The sequence below is a fragment of the Bacillus rossius genome, chromosome 1 (genome assembly GCF_032445375.1).
Source record: "Bacillus rossius redtenbacheri isolate Brsri chromosome 1, Brsri_v3, whole genome shotgun sequence".
Lineage (NCBI taxonomy): Eukaryota > Metazoa > Arthropoda > Insecta > Phasmatodea > Bacillidae > Bacillus > Bacillus rossius.
Window position 1 is genome coordinate 189,382,432 of NC_086330.1, and position 14,406 is coordinate 189,396,837.

The window sequence follows — 14,406 nt, forward strand, 5'->3', positions numbered from 1 at the left end:
CCTACATGACAAACTGAAAAACCTATTTTATATTATGTTATAATCTATATAATATTTACATTTGACATAACCACACAAGTAAGTGAAAAATATAGGCTGTCACACTAACGTCGACCCAAGTGTCTCCCCTGCTCATAAAGTCCGTTATGCTGCGCCAACCCTTAATCCTCCCCTGCCCCGTGCAGTGAATTTGTATTGCGTGAAACATATTTTATATTCAAGAATGTGTCATTTTTTTTGTTTGTAGATATTATAATTTTTTTCGTGAGCTTTTGTTATTATAATTATATGTATTACTAAAGTATAATGTTAATTGCTGTAACCGGGCGACGAAGCCGAGGCCAACACCCGGGATCACTCCGAGCGCTGCACGTGTGGCGAAAGGGGAGGGGATGATGGGCGGAGAGGCAGAGACGCGGCAGGAGGAGAGTAGTCATCTGGCGGCCGAGAACAGCGGTCGCACGGCAAGACGAGTGCGGAAGCGAGACGTGAGCCAGAACTGGTGAGACTGGATCAGGGCGATCGGTACTTTCACGTTCACGGGCGTTACACTATCGGTCATCATTGTAATTAATTTAATTGTATATAAGGGTTTTTCTTGTTTCCGTGAATTCAGACATTACGCGTATCGGCGGACATGGGAATACCGCAACGAGGCGGCCTCCATGTTTTCAGCGCTGAAAATCAGACTGACTTTGTTTCTTCGTTATCATTCAGGAGGGGCATAATAAGTTCTTCAAACGCATGTATCGCGAGACCATGGGGGCAGCCCGCACTCGGCGCCTGCCCACCGAAACATGTGTAGCCGAGCGTCACTCCGCGGAGAGAACGGGTGTTGAGCCGCTCGCAGCCCATGTAAAGGGAGTGTGTGAGAGACTAAGTAAAACATTTTGTCACAAACTGACGAACTTTCATTGTAGCACGGGTAGTGATAATTTCCCCCTGCCACAAGGCCTGAACCCCGACCCGAGAGTAGTACATAACCAGCTAAATCACGGGGGGTGATATCCGTGGCTACTACAAGTGTTGCACAACTTGTGTGGCCAATTTCTTAAAAAATTTATGCTGAGCATTTTCACGAACTTTTTATTAAATTCTGAGCGGGCCGGGCTGAGACGCGGCGTGGTAGTGCTGAGCGTGGGAGACGCAGCTGCGTGCGGAAGCCAACGCGACAGGCCGGCGCGAAAGGTGGCGCGACGAGATAGCAGGGGATCGAGTTGCGACATGTCCCATAGCGCTGGGGCATAAGAGGAGCCGGGCGGCGACACCGAAAAGAATGCGACGGTAAGATAGTGGATGTCGATGGGACAGATAATTTTGACAAAGTGCGAGTGGTGTGACTTACCGCGTCGGGACGATAACGCCGTGGGCGACGACACAGAGGGATCGTGTGCATGTCTGTGGACCCGGGAAGTGAAGCCGGACACAGACGAGTGTGACAGGTACAACAGCAGTGAACTAACGCATGCGCAGAGTAGGGGCAACAGCGAAAAGGACGAACAAGCGAAGACCAGTGCGAGAGTGACGGGCGAGGAGGGAAAAGTGGCAGACAGTGAAGGAGGGGTAGCAGTGACGGCCGGACATAACGAGTTTCCCGAGGTGCTGCGGGGGGCGGAAAGGTCGACTCCGCTGCCGGAGTTCGCGGGAGCAGTGCACGAAAATCCGCGAGCATTTATTCAGATGTGCCAGGAAGCACTGAGAGACGTACCGCGGAACACCTGGGCAACTAGAGTGAGTGGACAACTGCGAGGGCGGGCCTTACTGTGGTGGACTGAAACGGGCGATTTCCTAGCAGACTGGGACGAATTCGAACGGACATTCGAGCGCCGTTTCGACGGACATCTCGCGCGGGCACAGTGCCAACAGACACTACACTGCGAAGTGCAAGGCCGGGATGAAAGTGTCGAGGCGTTTATACACAAGAAGGCACGGTTGCATCGCCGTCTGAACCCGAACGTACCCGTGAAACAAATCATTCCCGTCATCGGCGAACTACTGCTACCAGAACTGAGACCGTTTTTGAGGGGAGTGGTGGACCGCGACCTAATAGACTTTGTGGAAATAGCCCGGGGAGTGGAGCAAGACCTGTGTAGACTTAGAAGTGTGTACGTGTCGTAGGAACGGAGCGGCGGGTTACAAATACAGGAGCGGGTGGAGACGGAAGAGGCACTGGCAGTGGTGCCATATGTACCTGCGGCGACAACAACGGACATGCGGCGACAAAACAGACCAGCACCGCCCATCCCAGAGAGGCAGGAGTCAAGGCATCAGGACAGAGGGGGAGACGGCGGGATACCACCACGTTGCCTATACTGCCGCAATGTAGAGTATCATTGGCACGCTGAGTGTCCGACCAAGGCCAGGCTGTGGGAGAAGATGGCGAGGGAAGGACGTTGGCCGGGAAACGGACAGTAGGGGACAGTGACGCAGTCGGACACTGCCCCCTAGAGACCGGACCTTCCGACGCACTCAGAACACCATCGCCGAAGAGGGACATCACAGCAATGCCAACCAGCTTAGCTGCTCAAACAAGGACGAGCGAATCAACACCAGCACGACGGTAACCACGGCCGATGCGGAGCCGTGACGGACGTCGGAGGCGGACACTGGCAATGCCCCCCACCTGGGGCACGAGGTTTCCTGCGGCAACATCGACTCCGAGGGCAACCCCGGCGACAACCCACATCCACGTCGAGACGGCTGCCCCAGACGTCGCACGTCCAGACACCGCAGGAGGCGCGACCGCCGACACGGAGCCGGACGCCGCACCTGTCCAGCTAGGACAGCTGGGAGACGGCGCGGCACATCTGCTGCGGGTACCTGTCTGCCTGGATGGGCGGCCCATCCACGCCCTGGTGGACACGGCGGCGAGCCACACGTTCGTCGCCGCCCGCCTGGTGCCGGACGTCATCCAGCTGGCCACGGAGGGAGTAGATGCGCTCACGTCTGGGCGCGTGCAGATAACCATCGCCGTACGAGACAAGCTCAGTCAGACCACCGCATTGGCGATCCCAGGCTTGCGCAAGGACCTGATCCTGGGGCTGCCCTGGTTGATCCAGGAGGACGCCGGCGATCGACATCGGCGATGGTAAGCTGCACATGGGCCGGCAAGGGCGACGTACTATGTACGCTGTCGGACCACCACGGCCACCCCCGACGCCCCCATCCATAGATCTGGCAGGCATTCGCAACGAGGTGCCGCCTGAGTATGTGCACCTGTTCGAGGAAGTGTTGGAGCAGCAGCCGCAGGTGTTTGCAGAGGCGGACCTCGTGCGGCGCATGACGTACGCAGAACACAAGATCCCGACTCAGCCCCATGCCCCTATTTTTGTGAAACCGTTTGAGTTTGGTCCAGGTGAGCGGCGGGTCATACAGGAACAAATTAAGGACATGTTACATACGGGAGTCATAGAACCTAGCGAGTCCCTGTACAATAGCACCATTGTCATGGCGAAGAAAAAAGATGGCTCACTAAGATTTTGTGTAAACTTTAAGCCTATTAATTCTGTGACTGTTCCTGCCCCGCCGCCGCTAATTAACATAGCTGATGCCCTGGATGGCCTGGGGAGGGCAAAGATTTTCACTTCACTTGACCTAAAGTCCGGGTATTGGCAGGTGCCAGTCTGCCCGGAGGACCGCCCCAAGACGGCGTTCACCGCTCCCGACGGCCGCAGATTCCAGTTTTGCGCCATGCCGTTCGGGCTAATGGACGCTCCTGCGACGTTTCAGGCCATGATGTTCCGCGTCCTGGACGGATTTGTTGGCGACTTCGTCACAGCCTACCTGGACGATGTGATTGTCTGGTCTGACACATGGGAGGAGCACGCGCAACATTTGTCTCTGGTCTTGGAGCAGCTGGCCAGGCATGGATTAACCTGCAACCAATGTAAGTGCCATGTTGGGGCGGCAGAGATGCAGTTTCTGGGGCACTTGGTCAGTGTGGACGGGTGCCGGCCGCTGCCCAAACACTTGGACCTGATTGCGACAAAACCAGTGCCCAAGACACGGAAACAACTGCAGAAGCTCATGGGGCTACTGAATTGGCTCAGATCATTCATCCCAGACTTCGCCACCATGACAGCACCGATGACTGACCTACTGTAATACCCCAAGTGTCTTAAAGAATAATTAAATAATAAGGTTAAAAGATTTGGAAGCTTTGATTACTGAGGCCCTCAATTAATAACTATAAAAGTCAACAACAGAGGCGACACTAGAAGTAAACAAAGAAAATTTAGGGACTTCCTACAAATACTTGGGAGTTAAAGGATCGTTATTATATATTAAATAAATAAAAACAACTGTTACGTCTATAGACTTCCTTATTTTATTAATCATTGTTATTTTCTTTTTTTTTGTTAGATTAAATTTTCCTTAGTAAAGACTGTTTTTCATTGATAAGTGATCTTATTTACATAACTCACAATTACACTTATTATATGATATTCCTTAACGTTATTTACGATAGGGCCGGCCCTGAATGTATAACAAAAATTAAAATATTTAAAAACAAGAATGAAATTAACATTGGTAACTTTAAAGATTGTACATATAGTCCTTCCAAAACATAATATAAATTTCTTCTCCTCGAACTGCCTTTTTACTGTCCGCTGTCTTAACTGGGTTACACTAATCTTGGGTTCGTGAATAAAAAGATAGAATTATGCGGGTATCACCCGGGGCTGTAGGTAGACAGTGATCAAGGTAGTAGGCCTAATGATGTTGGATTCTGCGCAGGAACCGACTCCAGAGGTTATGGCAGAGGATTTTGGTTGCCCCAAACTTGGAACCCTGTCTGAAACAAAAGTCCAAATTCCAAAGAATTAGACCTGTTTCCAGACAGTATACTTAAATGGCGCAAAAGGCCAATAGAGGAAAATTAAAGGGGGGGGGGAATGACGTCAAGACTTACCAAAACAGCGTGTTGGTCCTGGCGCTCAGGAGAGGGCGTCTCGTCTCCGCAAACTCGAACCACGATTCGCGGTAGCCATGTAAGTCATCATGATTAATTAAAAAAAAATAATTTATATAAAAATACTAAGTTTCTCTACTTTCAACAAAACTACTGACTGGTTAATAATTTTAGCTAGGGACTCCATCCCTTTAGTCTGAGAAGACTACATAATATACGATGTCGATGATTCGCAGAAGATCGCAGATACAAACGGTACCAGTCAGTCAGGAGGCGCGCACCGAAGTAAGTTCAGAGCGGGATATCACCAGAATATCATACGCGCGGGGTCTCTAGAGAATGGGAGGGGGGATAGGCTCTGAGCCGAAAATTACCGAGTCCACCCGAAGGTGTCCGGGATAAAAAAATTAGATCTTACTGGAGTGACTGCGCGACTGAGGCGCTATCTTTTGGTGGCGAGAGGAAGTACTAATAAATCGACTAGTGACCGACGAGAGTGTCAAGCTAGGGGGTTAATGGAGTAACCAGTGGTGCCACCTAGCGGCCTGAGACATAAGGAGGGGAGAGAGGTTGTCGTTACCTCCGCGCGAGCGCGGTAGTGTCGGCGCTGCCGACGCCTCACAAGTGGCATTAGTTACTACAGCCGTCGCTAGGTGTCGTTAAGTTGCAGAATCGTAACTGCGGCTGTCAAGCCTGAGATGGCCTTGACTTCGGTTAACGCACCCGAGCGGTCGTCGCTCCTAGCCACTTCTGAGAAGAGAGGGTGGGTGAGCAGGCGGGGGGTGGCTTCAAAAAACGCATGGTCTGTAAGACACAAGGCCCACGGGATCCTCCTGTCGTGTCTTGCTGCTAGTGAACCTTATACCGATTCGTGACAGAGTTAGCAGGGCTCAGCACTGCTTCACAAGCTGCTCTTAGCAAAAGTTAGTCACGCGAAGAAATAAAGTTACCGGCCCCGACGTGCCTGGAGGCGGGAGAAATATTAGCCAGAATGGTAGCGTATCATGAGGCTGGGAAAGAAAATCAGCTCGCCTCTGAGAACAGAGGCTGAGGGCCTGGCCGTAAAGAAAATAAGATGAGAGAAAAAAAGTAATATTTCCAAAATATTTCAGATTACAAAATTTTTAAATAAAACGTGCCTAAATCCCTAATACACGGCACATACTCCCCCGCGTTAAAGCGGAGCTTAAGGGAAAGCAAAAACAAGAAACCAAAAACTTCAGTAGGACGAGTTACCAGGTTCACCTGTATCCTACTACTTACATGCTAAAACACAAAAAAAAATATTAAACACTCTTATGAACTAATGTGCACATTCTTAATGACTAACATGATTAAATTCATTATCTTAATTAAAATTATTAACTTAAGTGGCCACTTAAACTAACACCTCATATTAAGTTTTCTTACAAACTAGTACCATGAATTTTTATTGTTACTTAATGTTACTACCTAGGTTTTTTATTCTTCAGTTAAGCTCCTTATTGAGTCTTAAATATATATAACTGTATGGCATGCCAAGGCTTAGAGAAAGTAATCGCTCCTATTTTAAATTCGGATGCGCTTTCTTAAGGTGGGAGATGTGCGCTCGTGTCACATACTCTCCGGAACTGGGGTCGGCTAGACTCACAGTCACTGGGGTTAGAAACCGTTGGATCTGTAATGGTCCAGTCCAGCGATACGATAACTTGGCCGATCGCTTATCGATGGCCTTACTCTGCGGATGTGCTTTGCACATTACCGTGTCACCTACCCTGTAGGGGTTAGGGGAGCGGTACTTATTGTACCTTCTCTGACTTGTTTGGTGAGCCAAATTTAAATTCCTACACGCCTTTCTCCAAATCTCCGCGATGTCCTTGGGATCATCCGGCATTAGGTCTTCGAGAGACCAAAGATTGGAAAGTGGTGTGTTGGGCTTATAAGTTAACATAATCTCAAATGGGGTGGATTTGTGTCCTTCATGTCTGGCATAATTAAATGCCATCTGTAACCACACCAAATTACTGTCCCATTTTTCCTGCGCATTCGCGTGGAACGCTATGAGCGCCGAACGAAGATTTCTATTAAATCTCTCCGCGTGCGAGGGTTTAGGGTAGTATGGCGATGTTGTCACATCCTGTATACCATGCGAGAAACACATGTTCTTGAAAGTTCTGGATGTAAACTGTGTTCCGTTGTCGGATACAATTATGTTCGGTAATCCTGAAGTTTTAAAAATGTGATTTTGTAATGCACGCACAGTGGTGTCAGCTGTAGCCTTACGGAGTGGAATAAGCCAAACAAATTTCGAAAAGGCATCTATGCCCACAAGAAGCATAGAGTGTCCGGATTTGGATCGAGGAAATGGCCCTACAAAATCAATAAAAAGTTTTTGCATAGGTCTTTCGGCTACTTCTGAGGCAAGAAAACCGTACTGTGTATTTTGTGCAGGTTTGCTTAGTGCACATAGCTTACATAACTTAACTCGCTGTGTAATGTCCCGGTGCATTCCTTCCCAAATAAAATGGCGTCGGATACCTTGAATGGTTTTATAAATACCTAAATGGGCACCAAGAGGTGAACTATGGTAATACATGAAAATCATATCACGCAGATTTTGTGGAAGAACAATTTTAAAGTGCCTTGACTGTTGTGTACGTTTTTGTAGGAGACCTTTAGCTAACTTATAAAATTTCGGAGCTGTACCCGCTTTAACTTGTTCAATTATATTTGCCAAATATGGGTCGGCTTGTTGATGTGTTTGTATGTCCTGAAAAGCTAAGGGGAAATCGGTTAGGAGTGCCTGACATAAAATCTGAGGTTCCTCCTGACATATTGTTTCGGAGGGGTTCTCGAACATTCGAGAAAGTGTGTCAGCCACAATGTTTTGAGTACCGCGAATATGTTGAATATTAAATTTGAGAGAAGAAATTTTGGTGATCCACCTTCCAAGTTTTCCTAATTGTTTAGGGTGAGCTAACAGCCAAGCGAGCGCCTGATTATCAGTTTCCAATAGAAATTCCCTATGTTCCAGAAACTGTCGGAATTTATCAATACCAAAAACTACTGCTAAACATTCCAATTCATACACTGAAGATGCTTTCCTTTCCTGAAAAGTTAATGTATGTGAGGCGAAGGCAATGGGTTGCCTTATTTCCTGAGGAAATTCCGGATTTTCACTCTCTACATTTCCTAGTGTTTCCATTCCTAGGTTTTCTGCCTGGGCAATGTTGGCCCGGAGGTCCTGTTGAGTTTCTAATTGGGCTGCCCTAGCTTTCAATTTAATTTGGAAGGCGTTTGTCTGTTGCAGACAACGATCTAGCTCTGTTCGATAAACACCATTGAGCACATCTGCGGAAAGTACCACAAGATTTTCCAGTCGTCTGGTGACATGCTCTAATCGCATAATGTGTCGCTTTACATTGGGCAAATTCTCTTCCACATCTGAATAACTTACGAAAGCAGCTATGTCGTAAAATTTGGAGCAAGCTATGTTGAATTCCTCGAGTATTTCTAAATTTAGATTATGTACTGAGGTAGGTAACTTATCACGTACTGCGGCTCGAAGCCTCTTTCGCAGCTCTTGCGCATTTCCAGTAGTTGGTAAATTACGCAACTGCAACTCGTAACTTAATTCATCTACTAGTAATAGCTCCGGAGTAATCATCCTGTCCGGATTCATAGTATTACACAAAACAAAACACTACCCTCTTAAAATTATCTCTTAAACTTTAAACTTAGGTATACACTTAAATCTAGCTTATGATTAAAAAAATTGCTTTATTGCGTGGGAAGTATGTGCCTTCATAATTTATTATTATTATTATTATTATTATTACTACGCGCGTCGGGAAATGAACAGTGTACTCGGGTGTAACAAGCTGTCAGGTTAGCTTGCACAACAGGGTACCTACAAGGAACGTCATGTCAGCCGGCAGGACTGACCTTGGCGCGCAGCGCCTTTAACTAGGGGTGTGTGGGGGGGAGTATCTTGTCCAGCGGACACGTCTCTGTTGATAAGCCACGCGCGCGGCCCGAGTGGCGTGGGCGGGCAGCCAGCCAGCTGCTCACAGTGCGCGCTCAAATGTAAACACACAAAACTTACGATAATTTTAAAATTCAAGGGTCAATTTAGCTACTACGTGTATCAGCGGACAGTTCACAAATTACTTACTACAAAAAGATTCTAAGTGACAAAAAAAATATAAAAAAATTTTTTATTCAAATATTTTTTTTTTAATTTTAATTTTAGGTATGACCTTTCAAATTAGGTATGCCTATAGACGTAACCATGCTCTGCTACCGTTTTGTAATACCCCAAGTGTCTTAAAGAATAATTAAATAATAAGGTTAAAAGATTTGGAAGCTTTAATTACTGAGGCCCTCAATTAATAACTATAAAAGTCAACAACAGAGGCGACACTAGAAGTAAACAAAGAAAATTTAGGGACTCCCTACAAATACTTGGGAGTAAAAGGATCGTTATTATATATTAAATAAATAAAAACAACTGTTACGTCTATAGACTTCCTTATTTTATTAATCATTGTTCTTTTTTTTTTGATAGATTAAATTTTCCTTAGTAAAGACTGTTTTACATTGATAAGTGATCTTATTTACATAACTCACAATTACACTTATTATATGATATTCCTTAACATCATTTATGATAGGGCCGGCCCTGAATGTATAACAAAAATTAAAATATTTAAAAACAAGAATGAAATTAACATTGGTAACTTTAAAGATTGTTCATATAGTCCTTCCAAAACATAATATAAATTTCTTCTCCTCGAACTGCCTTTTTACTGTCCGCTGTCTTAACTGGGTTACACTAATCTTGGGTTCGTGAATAAAAAGATAGAATTATGCGGGTATCACCCGGGGCTGTAGGTAGACGGTGATCAAGGTAGTAGGCCTAATGATGTTGGATTCTGCGCAGGAACCGACTCCAGAGGTTATGGCAGAGGATTTTGGTTGCCCCAAACTTGGAACCCTGTCTGAAACAAAAGTCCAAATTCCAAAGAATTAGACCTGTTTCCAGACAGTATACTTAAATGGCGCAAAAGGCCAATAGAGGGAAATTAAATGGGGGGGGGGGGGGAATGACGTCAAGACTTACCAAAACCGGGTGTTGGTCCTGGCGCTCAGGAGAGGGCGTCTCGTCTCCGAAAACTTGAACCACGATTCGCGGTAGCCACGGAAGTCATCATGATTAATTAAAAAAAAATAATTTATATAAAAATACTAAGTTTCTCTACTTTCAACAAAACTACTGACTGGTTAATAATTTTAGCTAGGGACTCCATCCCTTTAGTCTGAGAAGACTACATAATATACGATGTCGATGATTCGCAGAAGATCGCAGATACAAACGGTACCAGTCAGTCAGGAGGCGCGCACCGAAGTAAGTTCAGAGCGGGATATCACCAGAATATCATACGCGCGGGGTCTCTAGAGAATGGGAGGGGGGGTAGGCTCTGAGCCGAAAATTACCGAGTCCACCCGAAGGTGTCCGGGATAAAAAAATTAGATCTTACTGGAGTGACTGCGCGACTGAGGCGCTATCTTTTGGTGGCGAGAGGAAGTACTAATAAATCGACTAGTGACCGACGAGAGTGTCAAGCTAGGGGGTTAATGGAGTAACCAGTGGTGCCACCTAGCGGCCTGAGACATAAGGAGGGGAGAGAGGTTGTCGTTACCTCCGCGCGAGCGCGGTAGTGTCGGCGCTGCCGACGCCTCACAAGTGGCATTAGTTACTACAGCCGTCGCTAGGTGTCGTTAAGGTGCAGAATCGTAACTGCGGCTGTCAAGCCTGAGATGGCCTTGACTTCGGTTAACGCACCCGAGCGGTCGTCGCTCCTAGCCACTTCTGAGAAGAGAGGGTGGGTGAGCAGGCGGGGGGTGGCTTCAAAAAACGCATGGTCTGTAAGACACAAGGCCCACGGGATCCTCCTGTCGTGTCTTGCTGCTAGTGAACCTTATACTGATTCGTGACAGAGTTAGCAGGGCTCAGCACTGCTTCACAAGCTGCTCTTAGCAAAAGTTAGTCACGCGAAGAAATAAAGTTACCGGCCCTGACGTGCCTGGAGGCGGGAGAAATATTAGCCAGAATGCTAGCCTAGCATGAGGCTGGGAAAGAAAATCAGCTCGCCTCTGAGAACAGAGGCTGAGGGCCTGGCCGTAAAGAAAATAAGATGAGAGAAAAAAAATAATATTTCCAAAATATTTCAGATTACAAAATTTTTAAATAAAACGTGCCTAAATCCCTAATACACTGCACACTACTATCACCTAAAACAAAGTACCAGTGGACGGAGGCAGCGGACCGCGCGCTGACCGCAGTCATGGGTTTGTTCCGCGACTGTCGTTATTTGGCGAGACAGACCCCGGACGAGCCCCTGTACCTGCAGACTGATGCCAGTCAAGTGGGTATGGGGGCAGTACTGTACCAAGTCGGGCCCGACAACGAGCGGCGCGTGATTGAGTACGCGAGCGCGAAGTTCAGCCCGGCCACGCAGAGGTACGATGTCAACGAGCAGGAATGCTTGGCCGTGGTGTGGGCGGTTGGCCGCTACCGGCACCATCTCGAAGGACGTAAATTCACCCTGCGCACTGACAGCCATTGCTTGAAGTGGCTCAATACCATGCAAGGACGGAAGTCCAAGTTTGCGCGTTGAGCCATAACACTGCAGAATTACGACTTCCAGGTGGAGCATGTCCCAGGAAAAGCAAACCAGCTGGCCAACGTGCTCTCCCGACACCCTGACACGAGAGTAGAATACAAGGACGAGGGCAGTTGGGATGACCTGTTACCACCAGAGGGCAGGAGACACGACACCGCAGACGTCAATGCACCCGCGGTGCTGTAAGCGACAACACAGCCCGTGCCGGAGGCGAATCCAGGGCCGGTGGACACTCTACATGACCTGATGCAGGCCGTAAAACAGACCCAGGTAGGGGACGCAGACACACTGATAATGAGGGATTCATGTGAGGTGGAGTTCTCGCCGTTTTAGTGGTGCATGGACGGAGTCGTGCAGACCCGGAGTCCAGGGGCCATGGGGACCTGGTGCATGTACATACCAAAGAGGGCACGAGCCACTGTGCTCACGTTTTTTTGCCATCACAGAGTATCTGGACACCCTGGGGCTGACCAGACTATAGAGGGGGTACTTAGGACATTCCATTGGCCGGGGGTGACACGTGATGTCCGTGATTACGTCCGCCGGTGCCAGACGTGTCAACAACGCAAAGCACGGAGGTCAGACGGGGAGGAGCAACATCGACCACGCCGCCCACAGCAGCCAGTCCAGATGGTAGCACTGGACATCATGGGGCCGTATCCCCGGACAGCCAAGGGGAAACAGTTCCTCGTGGTCGTGACCGATCTGTTCACGCGCTGGGTGGAGGCGTATCCAGTGTCCAATGTAAGGTCGGGTACACTGGTGGCGCTGTTGGAGGGGGAGGTGTTCCCCCGGTTTGGCTATCCGGCTGTGCTGTTGAGTGACAATGGGGGACAGTTCAGTGGTGCCCGCTGGCGGGAGGCATGCAGGAAATGGGGGGTCGAGCACCACATGACCACTACGTACCATCCCCGCGCCAACCTAACCGAGAGACGGAACCAGGAGTTCAAGGCTCAACTCCGTCTCTGGTTGGGGAATGATCACACGAAGTGGGACGTACATATCCCTAACTTGCTTTATTGTCTGAGATGTCGGACCAACGCCGTTACCGGGTACTCGCCCGCGGAGCTGGTCCAGGGCCAGAACTTGGCCCTGCCGGGCGAGTGCCGGGTGGCTGCCGTGGCGACAGAGGGGGAGCTGGGGGAGGCCCTCAGGACATAGTTATCCGTCATGCGGGATCAGGCACGTCAGCGCCAAGAGGTGTACGTCCAAAAGACGACGCCGGTGGCAGGACGTCCTTCTCCGCTGCTGGAAACCGGTGACATGGTGCATGTGCGGAAGCACCACCTGCCGTCCAAGGCTAAGAACTTCAATGCAGGGCTGGCTCCTAAATAGTCAGAGCCAAGGCAGGTCATCCGCAAGTTTGGGCCCATGTCGTACCTGGTAAGGACACTGAGCGGACGACCTGCAAAGATACACAGGGACGACCTTCGGCGGGCGGGAGGAGACCAGGCAGAGTCTGAGACGACAGAGGGGCAGGGGGTCACCGGGGAACAGAAGGCAGGCACGGTCTATGAACCAGGAGGAGGAAACACCTCGTAGGAATGCGCGGGGAAGTTTTGGCCAGGGGAGACGCCGGGTGCTGAGGGACGTGGACGTTGAGCCACACAAGAGCCAGGAGCAAGCTTTTGCCGCGTGTACAGAGGACACGAGCCCTGGGAGGGGACCGGACAGGAGTCCGCTGGCTAGCGTGAAAGGGGTAGCGTGTGAGAAGGGGCGGGGTCAAAAGCAGGCATCCCCGCATCACGGTAAAGCAGATCAGGTGGTGTATCTTAAGGGGCAGGAAGGGGAACACGACATAGGGCGGGCACGGGAACTGACAGGTGAGGAAGGTGAGGAGATTGAAATTACGGAAGTGGAGGAAGGGGACTTAATAGTGTGGCCGTCGATCCACGATCTTGCGGGGAATGAGCAAGAGGGGACCATCACGGATCCAGAAGCAGACAGCGAGGACACGGAGTCGTTAGGACACTGGTATTACCCTATCTGGCCAGTGGACATCAGTCTGGCTACCTCCAATTTCACGGTCTCCATTACGGAGCCGGAGGAAAAACCCGCCACGCAGACAGCAGGCGCCGATGCAGACGTGTTGTCCGGCGAGTCCTGATGAGGGGGCTCGCGACCACACGGAGGTACCGATAGGTATCCTGGTAGACACATCGTGCGACATGTCGGACGAGGCTGTCCAGGTGTCCACGATGTCAGGGGAGGAGATGGGCATGAGTGGGTCAGTCCAGGGGAGGAAGAACCCACCACGCCGATTGCAGGCACCGGTGCAGACGTGTTGTCCGGAGAGTCCTGATGAGGGGGCTCACGACCACACAGAGGTACCGGTGGGTATCCTGGTGGACACTTCGTGCGACATGTCGGATGGAGCGGTCCAGGAGTCCATGACGTCAGGGGTAAGGCAGAGACCCACAGTCCAGGGGGAGGGGACAGGAAGACCCTCCCGAGCACCCAGGGCGCTGACCTACCTGAAGGACTACGATTACCACCCACTACCTACACAGACAGCCACTCGTGACGAGACGCCACGTGTCAGCATGATGAACCTGCTGCCCTGGTTCGCGCACAGGGGTAACACAGACAGGACATCCCTAGGGCGGCCAGCCGGCATGCAGCACGTACCCGATTGTGTCTTGTAAATATGTTCATAGTAGAGGGGCGTTGGCGCACATAGCGGCCTCGTTGAGAGGGGGGGGGGCATTTGACGTCGACCCAAGTGTCTCCCCTGCTCATAAAGTCCGTTATGCTGCGTCAAACCCTAATCCACCCCTGCCCCGTGCAGGTAATGTGTATTGCGTGAAACATATTTTATATTCAAGAACG

The 14,406-nt window shown here is 49.6% G+C and overlaps 1 protein-coding gene across 2 annotated transcripts in view; it reads right to left on the minus strand.

Moving 5' to 3' along the window:
* Positions 1-14,406, minus strand: part of LOC134527159 (bumetanide-sensitive sodium-(potassium)-chloride cotransporter-like) — a 940,416-nt gene that overhangs the window by 225,984 nt on the left and 700,026 nt on the right. The window lies entirely within an intron of this gene.